The sequence below is a fragment of the Macaca thibetana genome, chromosome 2, assembly GCF_024542745.1.
Source record: "Macaca thibetana thibetana isolate TM-01 chromosome 2, ASM2454274v1, whole genome shotgun sequence".
Taxonomy (NCBI): Eukaryota; Metazoa; Chordata; class Mammalia; order Primates; family Cercopithecidae; genus Macaca; species Macaca thibetana.
This window is the reverse complement of record NC_065579.1, coordinates 140,110,829-140,126,003: the sequence shown is the minus strand read 5'-3', so window position 1 is coordinate 140,126,003 and position 15,175 is coordinate 140,110,829. Positions and strand designations below refer to the sequence as shown.

Sequence of the window (15,175 nt, the reverse complement as noted above, 5' to 3'; positions counted from 1 at the left end):
TCAGCAAATGTTCAGTGTGGCCACCCCTCGTGCTGACGCCCGCTCACCTCCTCCCTCCCTTAACCGTCCTTCTGAGTCTGTTCGGTGCAGAAGCCCAGGCTCAAACTGGAAGTGGTTAATTCGGACATTCTCAGCCCACCCAAGCTGTGATGATACGTTTCAGACATGGGGTGGTGACATGGGGACACTGAATGCATGAGGGCTCACCATGAGCTATGGACATGCTGGGCAGGGGACACAGAGACAGGTCAGCCCACTCCCCAGAAGGGACTCCCAGAAAGACAGTGATAGCATAGTGTGTCCAGAAGGCCATGGAAACACAGAGACAGGTGTTACCGAGTCTGCCCAGGATGTTAGAGAAAGCTTCACTGGCCAGCACTTTAGAAGAGCATTTGCCTTTGCCCATGGGAGGGCATTTCTGGCAGGGGGACTGCCTGGGCAAAAGCCTGGAACTGTGGAACCTTGCAAGGAGCTTATTACCGCAGGAGGGAATGTTACAAAGAACGGGTGGAAAGATGTGAGCCTGAAGAAGCAGGCAGGGCGTGTGTGTCAGGCTAAGGATTTTGAACCTTGTTCTGAGGGCAGTGGGAGCCAAGGAAGGCATCTAGTCAGGTCTGCCAGGATGGCCACATGGCTCCAGTCTCCTCCTCTACCTGACCTCTAATGGCTGCGGCTGAGCTCTGAGCCTCTTCCCTTCTCTGGCTGAGCTCTGTCCCTCGATGATCTCATCCCGTCCCATGGCTTTAAATACCATCTTTAAGCTGCTGATTTCCATATTTATATCTGTAGTCAGGGCCTCTCTTCTGAGCTCCCAACTCATGCATCCAACTGCCCACTTGGCATCTCTACTTGGACGTCTCACAAGCATCTCAAAGTTAACAAGTCCAAAACAGGATTCTTCATCATGCCCACCCAACCTTCTCCACCCACCCCCAAAAGCCTGCTCCCTTCCCCGACCCACCGCAGTAAATGGCGCCACCATCCACTCGCCCTCTTCCTAAAGTCGCAGCTCAGGTTATCAGCCTACTGGTTCCACTTCCTAACTCCTACCCACCCACACCTCTCCAATACCACTGCTGCCCCTGTAGGTGGGACCTGTCCCTACCTACCTGGATGACACAGTAGCCGCCTCACTTCCTCCCTGCTCTCAATCTCACTCTGCCAGTCCATTCTCCAATGCATGACAGATCTGTGAAAAAGGAAAAGGTATGTTAATCTATCACCTAAAATTCTTCAGAGGCATCCCTCACCACCTGGAATAAAATCCAAGTTCCCGGGGTCTTCGAAGCCTGGCATGATCTGTCCCTTGTGCTTCTCTGAACTCGCTTTACCTCATTCTCTCTCATCACAAACCCCAGCCATGCTGGCCTTCTTTGGGTTACTGAAAGCATGTCTTGCCCCTTCCCACCTCCAGGGTCTTTGCCTATGCCGTGCCCTCTGCCTGGAACATACTGCCCCAGCTCTTTGCACAACCCCTAGCACAATAAATGCCTGGACAGTCTCAGTCACAATGCCTTATTCTCTTCATAGCACTTTTTTTGTGTGACAGAGCCTCATTCTGTCACCCAGGCTGGAGTGCAGTGGTGCGATCTTGGCTCACTGCAAACTTGCCTCCTGGGTTCAAGTGATTCTCGTGCCTCGGCCTCCTGAGTAGCTGGGATTACAGGTGTACACCACTGCACACAGCTAATTTTTGCATTTTAAATAAAGACAGGGTTTCACCCTGTTGGCCAGGCTGGTCTCAAACTCCTGGCCTCGAGTGATCCACCTGCCTCCACCTCCCAAAGTGCTGGGATTACTGGCGTGAGCCACTACGCCTGGCCCACCACTGCTCTTCATAGCACTTTTCATAGTCTGTCTTCCCTAACAGAATCAAGTGTGGAGGCAAGTACAGTATGCTCGACACACAGTAGGTACTCATTAAATGACTGTGGAGTGAACAAATCAGAGAATAAGAGAAGGGGACCTAGAAGTAAGAGATAGGGCAAGAGAGAGTGAGACTTGAAAGGACAAGGCAAATAGAGGAAAGGAACCAGCATTAGGCCAGATGTTTGGACTTAATCTTAGGGGCACTGGGGAGCCATAGAAGGTTCCTGAGCAGAGACACAGACATGGAGATGATCATTAGCACAGGGGAGGCTGTATGCCTGGTGGTCATGTAAATGGGTTCTGAAATCAGACACGCTTAGGTTAGATCTTGGTTCAACAACTTGCCAATATGGGTCCTCAGTTTCCTCCTTTGTAAAATGGGACCTGCTGAAGATCCTACAACTGGGGCTACTGAGATAATAAATGAGGCAGCACACATCAGGTTCTTGTGTAATAAACGTTAGCTGACACTGCTACTGTAGGATTGTCACTTAAGCAACTTGTGTGTGTCTGATGTTGCACTTGGTGCTGGGGAAACCCGGGGAACCTGAATCAACCCCTGCTCAGTCTGGTGGGAGATGTTTACCTGTCTGTAGTTCCCCAGGATCCACTGCACAGAAGGTAGAAACCAGGCAGACAATTAATTCTGGGAGAATCAGGGGAGGCCTCCTAGAAGTGACATTGGATTTCGGGGAGACAGTTTCCTTGAGAGAATATTTTGAGTCAGCAGCCACTGGCCCTCGAACAAGAGAAGAGGGGTGTGTTTTGGCTGCTCAGCTCCCAAAATAACCCGAATCTGAGGGCGGACAGCCCCGCAAGCCTCGGGAGCTATGCCATTTCAGGCCAGGATCCTGCAACCTTGGAACAGTCCTTGCCCTGCCCTACAGCGTCCCCCGCCACAAGAGGTCTGGGCAGACAGTGCAGGCACCACAGACCCAGGCCCTCTCTCCCCTGGCACATGGGTCACTGGACTCTCCTGAGACCCGACTCATCTTTGCATTTGGGCTTCTGAACCAGTGCCTTGACCAAAGACCAGCAGGTGGCAAGAGGGCAGGCTCAGAGCTCGGCCACTGCCCTCACTCCTGCCTCCGGGCCTCCTGGCTCCCATCTCCCTGCTTCGGTCTCTGTGTCTTGGCTTCAGTTCCACTGTATCTTCCTCTGTCTCTGCGTCCCTCCCTCTCCCTCCCTTCTTAGATCTTGATGTATCTCTTTTTTTAACAGAAAATTAGTATTACTTTTTTTAAATTAATGAATCATAATTGTTTACATTTATGGGGGACAACATGATACTTTGATATACACACACACACAATATGGCATGATCAAATCACACTAATTAACATATTCATCACCTTCCTTGTCTATCATTTTTCATGGTAATATCAATTTCTGTTTCGAAGTTAGCCTCTGCTTCTCTCCCCTCTCCCTCTTCTGCCTCCTTTCCTCCCTCCCTCCCCTCCCACTCCTAGCCTCTCAAGTTCTTCTCTGCCTTACTGTGTCTTTCTCTCCTTTCTCTTTCTCCTCCTCCCCTACCCTCCCTCTGCTCAACTCCCTCCAGTAAGAGGCTTCCTAGAACACACACACACATACACACGCACACGCACACGCCCACGCACACACGCGCGCACACACACACACACACACAGGTTTCCTGAACCCCTTTTAAAACCAAAGTCCAAGCTGTAGCCCTCTGTGGCCTGGAACACAGGGAAGAGGGTGGGATTGGACCAGAGGGGTGTGTGCTGAGGCTAATGGTGGGGAGAGGGGCTCCTGCACCCTGGCCTTCACCTCCACCCTCACAGCTGGGTGCCGGAGACACTGTGCCGGGGGCAGGGAGGAGGCTCCTGAGCAGATTGTGTGTGGCTGCTGGGCTTCCCGGGCAAGTTGGACTGGGCAGGTCGGACTGCGGATCGGGTTATTGGGCCCATTCAGCAGAATTATAAATAGCAGCTTGTGCCTGGCCTGGCCCAGAGAACAACCAGGGCTGCCGCAGGGCCCCCCAGACCCCCGTTCTCCACCCCTCCAGCCATCGCTCTGAGGCAAGGCCTGTCGTCCCCCTTGCTGCCAGTGGGTCCCAGGTCAGTATCCGATGTGCTGTCGCCATGGCAACCTGCATGTCCCTGTCTCGGGTTACGAGACATGGGGGTGGGGGGACTGAGGGATAGGTCCAGTGGCCTGGAATCAAAGGTCACTGCTCTGTGCTGGGGCTTGCTGACTCTCTTGGGGGCTGGGAAGTGGGGTCCTGTCCCCTTGGAAGTCTCACCAGGCTGGAGGAAGCTGAGGCAGAGCTGCCCCGAGGCCTGGCAGAGGGGCACAACCCCAGGACTCTGCCAGTGAACTTGGCACAGTGGGTCACACCCAGACGTTGAAGCCAGAGAGACATAGGAAATCCTTCATCCCCACCTACTGCTTAGCTCATCCTGGGACCACCATTTAACCCTCTGAGCCCAGCATACTCCTCACCCCCTGCCCCAGTGTTACTGAGGAGATCAAAGTCAACCTGGGAGGCAGGTCCCTCAGTCCTGTACTTAACTCATTAGTCCTTGGGGACAGTGTAGCTCAGGGTGAAGCTCACAGACTTTGGAGCTTCACACTGGCCTGGGTTCAGATCTGACCTCTGCCATTCACCAGCTAGGTGATTTTAAGTAGGTTGCTCAATCTCTCTGAGCCTTAGTTTCCCCATCTATATAGTGGGCATGAAAACAACACCTACACCTGTCTTGTTTGAGGGTGAGATGGGCAACAGTGGCAGAAGGTACATAGGCCCAGGCCCTGAAGGTGGCAGCTATACTTGTCATTGTTGTCACTTTCTGAACTGCTATTTCTATTTCAACCTCCTCGTCAGAGACAGCCCTGCCTTCCTTGATAACTCCCTGGGTCACTTCAAGTGATTCCTTTTCCCTCCCAGGTCTGTTTTCCCATCTGCAAAATGACCACAGGACCACTCAGGCCCTGCCCAGCACTGAGATCTGCCTATCTTAAGCAACCTCTGTGGGGGCTGGGCTGTTCTATTATTATATACTGACACCCTCACCTGGGCCTGGGCTCCTGAAACCTGAGCTTGGTGTGAGTGACATCCTGCGTGGTTGCCAGGCAACCAAGGCGCGAGCTGGGAGGCTTGGGTGTCAGGGTGTCCATCGGCAACCCTCCCCCCAAAGGCTTGAGGGAGGAAGAGGGCTCAGGGCAGATCCTTGCCTGGCTAGCCCAGGAAGAACTGCCCCTCCTTTCATACCTGCTCAAGTCTATCCTGTCTTGGAACCCACTTTCTCAGAGTGAAAGGGGCTGCTGGCCTGGGATATTTTTGTAGATGGAGCACGTGGTCAGGCTCAGAGAGAGAGAGAAACTGGAGCCTCCTTGCACTGCTATCTGATACAGCTGCTGTCACCATCACCCCCTTCCTGGAAGTCTGCAGCCCAAGTGTGCCCAAAAGCATGGAGAATTCCCTGACCCCCTCGGGGGGCCTGACACTGGCTTCTGGAGCTTCCAGGGCTCTTTGCACCGGCCTTGAGCCACGCTTAACAAATCATATCACTCTTATATTTACCTAGCCTCCCTGCATGACTTCTTGTATTTTCATTCCTTCACCTAACAAATGCTGTATTGAGTATCCATCCCAGCTCTGCTGTGTTCTGAGTGACCTTGGGCAAGTTACTTGCCTTAGTTTTCTTTTCTATAAAATGGGGATAATAAGAATACCTGCCTCATAGAGTTGTGATGTGGATCGGATGAGATGATGTGTAGAAAATGCCTCTTGCAGGGCTTGGCGCATAGAGAGTGCTCCATAAATGTTAACTTATTATCATTAATTTTATTCAGTTGTTATCATGTGCGGGCCCCATGCCAAGTTACGAGGGAGCAGTACCAGGCTTTCTGAGGACAAGGGCTGTGTCTGGTTCCTCTCCATCCACACTGCATTACACATCAAAGTCGAGCCACAGCAAAAGTTTGCGAGATGAGTGGAAATAAGAAATGAACAATTTCCCCTGAAATTCATCACTACTCAGTGCACGTGGAGATATTAGCTTTGAACATCTTTTATAGCTCCAGGTATTCCTTAGACTCTCTTAACAGCTGCATCATCCACAAAACTACCAAAGTGTGTTTGAAATCTCTTTGTCAGTTTTCAGTCTCTGCCCTTTGTTTGGGGTGGGGTGGAGCAAGTGGGCCCATGAGTACCTCAGGCTGACTTAAATGGCAAGGCAGACAGATGGCAGGGGGAGCAGGACTTGGCACTGGTAGGAACCCAAGACGAGACCTGCCTTTCATTTTACTCCTTCAGCACCTCACTGGTCTCACCCTGGTCCCAGCACTGTCTGAGTGACCTGTGTCAAGCAGGTTACTTGTCCCCTTGGAGCCCCAGTCCCCTCATCTGTCAAATGGGAACCTTGCTCCCACTTTCCAGGGTTACAGGTGAGACAAAGGAGGCTGTACTGTGATGAATTCCCTCAAATAACAGTAATTATTTATAACAAGATAACAGTGCTGTAGGAGAGGGCTGGGCTGGTGGCCGCTCCTCCCTGGGGCCTGCCATGCGTCAGCAAATCAACATTGGGTGGCCGCCAGCCCTCTGGCCCGGGGCCGTTCCTAACAGCAGGTGATGCGGCCAGGCTGATGGTGCCAGAATTTCATCCTTGACTTCTTCCAAACAGGAAGGGGCTGCCATCTGCTTCCCACCCCTCACACCCAGCCCGCTGGGCCAGCCATGGCCCCTGCACTGTGCCCCACTAAGGGCCCTGGCCTTGCACCTGTCAGCCCCTTAAGAGAGAAGCCTCCCACCAGGGGTTCCCTTAGTGGATGCTGAGCTGGAGGTACCCTGAAAGCGTCCTCCTGTCTGTCCCACAGCCCACATGGACACTGGCGGAGAGGAGGGAAGTAGGGCGGCCCTGTGTTTCTGTCTCCCCCAGAACCCCGCCTCCCACTTCCCTGGCATCTCCACCAAAGGGCAGCCCCGTTAGTGCTCCTTCCAGATCCAGGAGTCTATTGAGTGCCGAGGTCATGTGCACAGCCTTGGGACGCAGGTTCTAATGCAAATCCTGGTCAGGCCATTCCCTGGCTGTGTGACCTTGGCCAGTCATCCCACCTCCCTGAACCTCAGCTTAATAAGGGTACCTTCCTGGGACCAGGGGAGAGCAGGATTATTGAGATGCTGCCCGGGGAAAAGGTGGAGACGAGGAGCAGCAGGGGGTGGTTATAAAACTTTGATGTTCATCTCTGTGACTGCCGCTGCTACTCCAACGCCATTACAATGTTGGCCATCTCCCTGCCAAAAATGTCACCTCGTTTCCTCCGGTTCAGTAACAGCTTCTATCCTACCTGGAGGCTGGGGCTGGGTACACAGCACGTGCCCAATGCATGTTCTCCTGCCTTTGTATTCAAACATAAGTGTGGAAGGAGTGGATGAGTCCTGACCCAGGAAATCTTGTTCTTTCCCAGTTTCTGGGGTCCAGCCACAGGTTTCCACGGCCACTTTTCCACGTACTCACTCAGCTAGCTTTTGTCATGTGTCAACTGTGTCTGCCAGGTGTGCTGGGAACTCAAGGATGGTTGAACCCTAAAGGGCATGAATGATCACGCCCCATGGAGGGATCAGCTGACTGCCTGGAGAGTGGGGTTAGCATAGGATTTACTCAGGAAGGGGTCCCTGGAGCAGGGCTCTGAAGGGTCAATAGGAGTCCACCAAACAGAGAAGCAGAAGGCAGGGAATAGCCTGTGCTAAGGCATAACCAGTGGTCCACAAGGCAGCTCTGAGTTGGTTTTTTATTATTGAAACAAGAAAATGTCCCCACATAGATGTTTCAGTGGCCAGAATATTACTCTGTCTGATTCAAGGACACAGACATGCCCATCAAAGTAGAGGTTGAGGGTGTCATGACCAGAGAGGCCCCCTCCCCTGGGCTCCAATTCAGTGTCAAAGACTTATCACAAATCAGCATGTAAAAGTCTCTTAGAAGCCATCTAGCCCAACCTCTTTAGTTTTCAGGTGGGGAAAGTGAGGCCAAAGAGGGAAGAAGGTGGAGTAGGAACAGCTAACGGCAGACCTCATTACTGGGCTTGCCCGATGCCCATCCACCCACGGTGGGGGTAACCAGTCGTGGGGCTGCATGCTCTGTGCATGACTGTGAGCTGCACAGTCACCCCCTGGAGATATCACTATCTCTGGGACCCAGTGCAGGCCCCTGATCTCTCTAGCCTTAGTTTTCTTACATGTGAAATGGAAATGGTCAATGGATCCTTTTGAGCTTAAAACTGAAAAGCATCTTATGAACACTCATATAATTCCATTTTGTTGTCGCTGTCATTGGGTTCAGGGTAAACCTGAATGGCAGATTTTCCTGAAAGCTAAAGTCATCTGTTGGCATGGTTTGGGAGTTCAGGGGCCACCCTGCAGACAGCTCCAGAGGCAGTGATGAGGTTTCTGCCATAGGTTAGCCTTTTATTCTCTTCTGGAGTCTTCACGGGTGCCTCCTTTTTTGCTACCCATCCACCTTCCAAACTGAGACACTAAGACCCCCACTCCAGGTAGTAAAACTGTTCGCCCTAATTGCTTCCTCACACCCCACCACACACACATAGTCTAGACAGAGTCTTATTTCTGAAATGCACACACTTTCTACACACCTCAACACCCACCCCACTCAGGCGTGTGCAGGCTAGCTTATACACAACCACACACACCCTGGCCTGCACAGACACGCATCTATGCATGCGCACGCAGACATGAACTCCAGTGAACAAGAGGGAGCAGGGCTATTCTGTGCTGCCCTGATAGTAGGTCATAAAACACTCAGTAAATGTAAAACAACAAAAAATGTTAGTAAGAAGAAAATCTCAGTTCAACCTAAAAAGCTTCGTGACCACCAGCATTGACACAGACTGTCATGGACAGAGAGAGTGAACTCCCTATCAAGGGGGGCATGCAAACACAAGCAGGACTTAACAGAGATGCTGTAAAGGGCTTAGGCATCACAGGAATGTTGACCTTTAAGGTCCCTCCTGGTCTCTGGATTCAAGCAGGTTTGGGGAATCAGGGCCTCTTCTGAGCTTTGTAAACACTGTTCCCTTTTGGTGGCCTCTGTTCTAGAAGTGACCTCTTCTTCTGAGGGTACCATCACAGTAAAGGACCTGGTGGTCAGGGACCAACTCAATGTAGGCCTGGTGCCATCAGGATCTGGGTCAGCCACTAGAGATGCATATACCTGCACACGTCCCCCAACCTAGCACCCATTTCGTAGCAGGCCCAAACCTGGAGAGAGAAACAGAGGTGGCAGCTCCGACCTTGTCGGTCCCTTGTAACAAAGAGTCAGAAGTAGTGAAGACGTGATTTGAATGTTACAAAGCAGGAGGTCTCAGGACTAAAATATCTACAGGGGCAGGGGGTAAGTATGGTAGGCTGGAGAAAGATCCTTTGACTTGGAGATTTGAACCTAGGTTCCAACCCCACATCTTAAACCCAAAACCTAAACTCTCCTAGATCATGTCTCACAGAGGACAGATCCTAGAGGCAGCATGACACAAGGCCTGGGATTCAGGGGAATTTTGAAATGCAGAAGGATGTTGCTGGAGGAGCTGGGGCTGTGCCCCACTGGGAAAGAGGGAAGCAAACAGCACCTCCCACCCCTTCTCTGCCAAGTTACATGTCATCAGACCCAGGACTTCAGAAAAAGGAGGCAACTGCAAGACTGAGAAAGCAGAAGGGAGCAGAGCTTGGCGGGGCCATTGCTAGGGGCAAGGAGAGGCTGCTGGATATGAATTCTTGCAGAGTCTGAGGTTTGGGGTCTCCTAGAGCTTTGAAAGCACTTTGGCACTTGAGCTCTTAAACATTCTGGCCGAGGGATCTGGGCAGGACTTGAACCTGCTTTAGAAGCTGAAGGAGTCGCACCAGGGCTCAGGGGAGAGGAGGCTTGGGGCTGGTTCTTGGCAAGTCGTGAGGACAGAGTATCTTCAAGGGATCCCTTAGGCCTCCCCAGGCCAGCCCAAGATTAGAGAAGGGCCTGGCACTCAGGGAAAATGTGGCCCAAGGATGAAGGTGGGACATATTCCTGGAGCATCCATCCCTGGAGTAGAGGTGGGTAGCAGGCTTAGGGAGGTGAGGCCTCTGACTGGCCTTGGGCCTGAGCCCAGCTCTGCCAGCACCTGCTCCGTGGCCTTGTGCCAGAGCCTTCCAACTCAGGGACTCCATTTCCCCATCTAGAAATCACTGTCATCCCATTTTCTAGTGTCTCTCACTGGCCAAGCTCTGGGCTGAGCCCTGTGCCCTGCATTAACTCACATTTTCCTCCCAAAAACCCTAGGAGGGAGGGGCTGTGATTGTCCCCATTTCAGAGAAATGACAACTAAGGCCAGAGAGCTGACTTAAGTGGTTTCCATAGAAGGTAGAGGCTTCTGGGGATGGAGGAAATTCCCAGGAGGAGATGGCCCTGGGTGTTGCAGATCTAGGGACCCTGAGATGGAGAAGGTGGTAACAGGCAGAGAAGAGAGGAGAGGGCATTCCAGATAGCGATCTTGGTCATGCCATGATGTGGAGATAGGGCTGCTGTGGGGGCCATAGACTGTGGGAATGGAGGGAGCCAAGCTGTACCCCGCAGTGTCCGGGCTTGCTTTTATTTGGGGGGCTTGGAGCCTCAGCATCAAGTCCTTGGCTCTGTGCAGCTTCAGCAAGGCTAGGGTCCCCTGGGCCCTCATCCCCCGGGAGGCTGCATTCGCATCTGTCCCCACGCAGATGGCTGGTGAGCACAGCTAGCAGCCCCCACCCCCACCCGCACCCCCTTCTGTCGCGAGGACTCGGCTGTGCTGGGGAGTGTGGTGCGGTGTTATTTTTAGAAGTGGCACCATCTGTTCAAGGTGCCGGGTGGATTCTGCTCGTCTCCGCAGTGGCCAGGGACAGCCACATGCCAAGTCAGGGGAAGAGCTGCAGAGCTAGTCGGGCCCCCCATGGTCACACTTCAGCCAGGATGGTCACTAATCAGCATGTGCACAGGGCATGGGATTCCAGGGTCTGGGGTCTGGGGCTTAGGGCTGCCAGTGGGGCAACTGTGAGGCCAGGACAGCCGACGCAGAGGATGAGTTTGAGGTAGGCAGTGGCATGTGCCCCATCACACCCCACCTGGTCCCTGGGACTGGGCCCAAGGGCTGCTTCCTGGCAGATTAGAGTGTCCTGGCCCTGACCTCCAGGTTTCAGGGACAAATGGAGAATAGGCAAAGGAGAAAAGAACAAAGGCTGGACCATAAGGATCCTCAGTGGGACCCAGCACTGGATGTGGCAGAGACATGGGCCTGGCCAGGGTAGCCCAGAGGACTAGGACATCTCCCCACTCTTGACCCACATGCACCAGTGTGTTCCACTGCCTGAGGGGCCACTGTGTAACACTGTGATCCAGAGCAGGGGCTCTGAAAGCAGCCTTCCTGGGCTCCAATCCAACAATTATGTGACCCCGCGCAACCTCTTTAATCTTGCAAAGCCTCCATTTGCTCATCTGTGAAAGGGGATACCAATAGAAGCTCCTTCCTGGGGTTCAGGGGTGGATTTGCTGGTTTGATGCCTGTAAAGTGGGGCACGTGTCTGGCCCTCAGCAAGGATGCATTTGGCATAAGTTATTCCTACCACCTGGTTGGCCAGTGTCTGCTTTGAAAGGCAGGTGTCACCCTAAGATTCCTCGCTTCCAGTGTCATTCCATAGTCCAACTGCTTTCTCAGTCATGGCACCAGAGTTGGTGGAGGCCCGTTCTGTGCTGGGGACTAGGGAAGCCCTGTTCCTGGGGAGCTCAGGGCCTAGTTGGGGAGGCAAGCTGGCAAAACCCACCCCAAGGCAGCAGATGGAGGGTCAAGGTATGGAGTTAGGAGTGAACCACACGTGACAGGCTGGCAGAGGAAAGAGAGTTGGAATTTGGAGCGGGGGAATTGGAGATAACTTCAGAGAGAAGTTGGCATGAGGACTAGATCTTGAAGAGTGAGGTTTGGATTAATGGAAAAGCAGGTGGTAGACCATTCTGGATCCAGGGAACATATATGCAAAAGTTGGAAGGCAGGAACTTGCATGAGTTGTTCAGAAAATGGCAAGGACCATAAGGTCCCTCAGTAGGACCCAACACTGGGTGTTCACTTAGACCAGACTCCAGATACACCAACTCAGACCCCAGGGAGGCCAGCTCAGACCCCAGAGAGGCCAGTTCAGAGCCAGTCAGGTGGGATATGAGAAGCTGTAGTCATGAATATGTTCTCTTAAATAGGCACTGGTAGCCAGTGAAAATTTTTAATCCACAGACAGACATGCTCAAATCCAAAAGGCAGCATAATGTGTTGGCTTCAGAGTCAGACAAACCCAGTTCTACTCCCATATCTGTCACTCCCCATTAGCTGTGTGAGCTTGAGTGTAATGTTATTTTACCTCTCTGAGCCTCAGTCTCCTCATCTGTAAAATATGCATAATAATACCTACCTCATGGGGTTGTTGAGGGATAAGGTATGAGCAGAGCCCCACACAGCCTCTGACATGCAGAAGCCACTCTGTAAATGGCAGTCACTGTCAGCTTCACTCTGGGGTCAGTGAAGGAGGGTGTAAGGCTAGAGAGCCGGGGGCTGAGGGGCTGTGGATGAGGAGCCTAAACCAGAGTCGGGAGCCTGGGGAGGTGAGGAAAAGGAGTTAGGCTGAGCCTTTATGCTGATGCTTCCTGGGTCTGGTCACTGGGCTGGACATGAGGGAAGGATTAGAGTCAAGGGTGGCCCAGAGAGTGCTGTGGATACCCTAAGCAACACAGGGGTCACAAAAGAATGAGGAGATTTAGGAGAGCCTGAGGGCCTGGAGGACTTTTGGAGGGGGCATTTGGCAGCCACAGAAAGGTCGGTTCTGGAGTTTGGGAGAAAGGCCATGGTGGAAAGGTCAGTCTGGGAACCACCCTTGTTAGGGTGAAAGTTGATGCCAGATGGGTGGCATTGCCCAAGGAGAGGCAAGGCATTAAGAGGGCAGGACCATGGGGAAACCTACAGTTACCCCAAAACAGAGAAGCCATAGAGTCCTGGGCAGACATGGTTAGAGAAGCACAGGAGAGTGGGAAGAAGGAAGGGAGGTGCCATCAGCTGTGGGCAGGGATGTGAAGACTGAAAAGGGCCCTGGAGTTTGCCAGTGGGGTTCCTCACCAGAAGCCACCCAAGGGTCTGGCCTACCAAGAGGTGGCATTTGGGTGGTTAGGGCCAGGGAGTTGGAGATTATTTTGAGCCACAGACTGAGTCACAAAAGCAAGGCAGGACTTTAGAACCCAAAACCATGAAAGTGTGGGCTACAAGAGGAAGGAAGTCTAGAGAAGGTGGAACAGGAGCCCCAAAGCACGAGGACAAGAGTTCTGCTCATTTAAAATTCACAGCCCCAACCATCCGCTCATTCATCTCTGCAGGATGGGGGCTGCAGACCTGTATTTTAACCAGCCCTCAAGTGATGCCAACATAGGTAGCCCTCAGGGAACCACTTTGAGAAGCTCTGTTCTGGGGTCCTTGAGCTCCACCCAGAGAAGATTTTATCAGGAGAGGAAGGAGAGAACACCTTTACCATGAGGGAGGATGCAGACCCAAGTGCAAACCTCTGCTTATCCCCACGTGCCCTCAGCTGCTCCTCTGGCTTCCTGGCCTTTTGATTTTCCTCCTTCAGATCTGAGGCCAAGTCAGTAGCCTCACAGAGATCTCTGGCTTTCTGCCAAGGCGACTCTGGGTGGAGATAACCCGGGCTCAAGTGTGGAAGATGAGTGCACAGTCACCAAACCAGGGGTACCTCTGCTTTAGCCTAGAAGAAGTAGAACAGTGTCTGGCCACAGTAGTGAGAAATAGAAGCTAAAAGACACTTCCACCCATGCACATACGCAAATCCCTGCTGGTACCTGCATCATTCTCATTTCCTCACTCCTTTGAATCCAAGAGTCCTACTTTCTGCTGTTTTAATCTCTCTTTCTCAATATAGCTAGATTTCCTAGCATCTGCATTCTTGGAACACAGGAAGACTTTCCCCCAAGCCTTAGCTTCCTGTTTTTCTGATCTGGACCCAAAGAATTCACTCAACTGTTCAAAAGCAATCTCTCAACTTAGACACATCCCCTGGGACCTCTGTGGGTGAGTTTTTCCTCCCTCACCCCATGGAGGAAATAATTTACTAAGCTCAGTCAGACTGAGATGCTACCACTTAAATATGCTCCCAGGTCTGGCAGAAACCATAGGGAAAGGACCACGCACGGTGCAAAAGAATGAATCACTAATGGTGGAATTTCTGGCATCAGTGGCAGATGGCACTGATGGACTGAGATGGGTCCTCAGTGCATGCACTTCAGTGACCCTGAGTCACCTTTCACACAGTATCATTTTGTTAGCTCAGGCCTGCCCCCTCAAAGCCTAAAAAACAGGCTTTGAGCATCAGCACTAAAATATGGGGTCAGCTCGCCATCTTACTCACAGAACTCATGGAAAAGGCCCAGTGCCTTCCCCAGCACCCACACCCAGCACCCTAGGTGTTGGGAGGCATTTGCACCTTTGCCTTGGCTTTCCCAACCCCACTCTTCATTGATCAGCGTTGCTGTCCTGGAGAGTTCCTAGGGGCGCTTAATAATATTCTACTCTGTGTCAGCACCTCAGCGTGTGGACAGCTCCTTCACATGTTGTCCCTAACGCCCACCTCCACCTCCCTAATCAGCACTGTGCCCTCGAGGACAGCTCCCAGTGGAGCCAGTTCCCCACTGACAGCTTTGTCCTCCCCAGGGGTACTGTCTTTCAGCACCAGGACCACATGGACAGCTCTCACTCCCAGCCTAGGTTGGTCAACCTGCTGGGGAGAGAGGGGCCTGTGGTTATCAGGTTCCCTGACCTCAGCTACCCAATCCCTCCCCAGCACCCACCTCCATCCATCCATCAGCACTTCATTCCCAGAGACAGCTCCCTGGGCCCCAGCCCTCCACGGTCAGAGGTGAAGCCTGAGGCCTCACCAACCTGCCAGTGACCTGTTGTGTGTGGTCAGAACACTGACCGCAGAAGAACCCTGTGTGAACTGTAGAAACCAGAAAGAAAAAACAGCAAGGAAATCGGTCCACTGGATAGAAGGGTGTGAGCCTAGGTTGCTGTTAAGAGTGACTGTGTGTGAGAGAGGGCTGACCCTGCCACCCCTTAACCATAAGACCTTACACCAATCACTGCACACTCAGTCTGTCTTCTCCTGTATAAATGGTGGGGCTGGAGTACCAGTGCAAAGCATTGTTGTGAAGGATTAAACAAGCTAAGTGCATAAAGCAGTGCTGAGCACATAGCAGGAATGATGTTGATGTTGCTGTTATCATTT

The 15,175-nt window shown here is 52.4% G+C and overlaps 2 protein-coding genes across 10 annotated transcripts in view; both read left to right on the top strand.

The window, feature by feature from the left end:
• SEC13 (SEC13 homolog, nuclear pore and COPII coat complex component) overlaps positions 1–15,175 on the top strand; it is a 534,021-nt gene that overhangs the window by 353,772 nt on the left and 165,074 nt on the right. The gene's annotated exons all lie outside the window — the stretch shown is intronic.
• ATP2B2 (ATPase plasma membrane Ca2+ transporting 2) overlaps positions 1–15,175 on the top strand; it is a 189,041-nt gene that overhangs the window by 32,158 nt on the left and 141,708 nt on the right. Inside the window, exon 1 of one of the 9 annotated variants that reach the window (XM_050781436.1) lies at positions 3,843–3,947. The exons of the other annotated variants lie outside the window; for them this stretch is intronic. The gene's annotated coding sequence lies outside the window, so the exon portion shown is untranslated. Of the gene's footprint in view, positions 1–3,842; positions 3,948–15,175 lie in introns of those variants that run through there. 9 annotated transcript variants of the gene reach the window in all.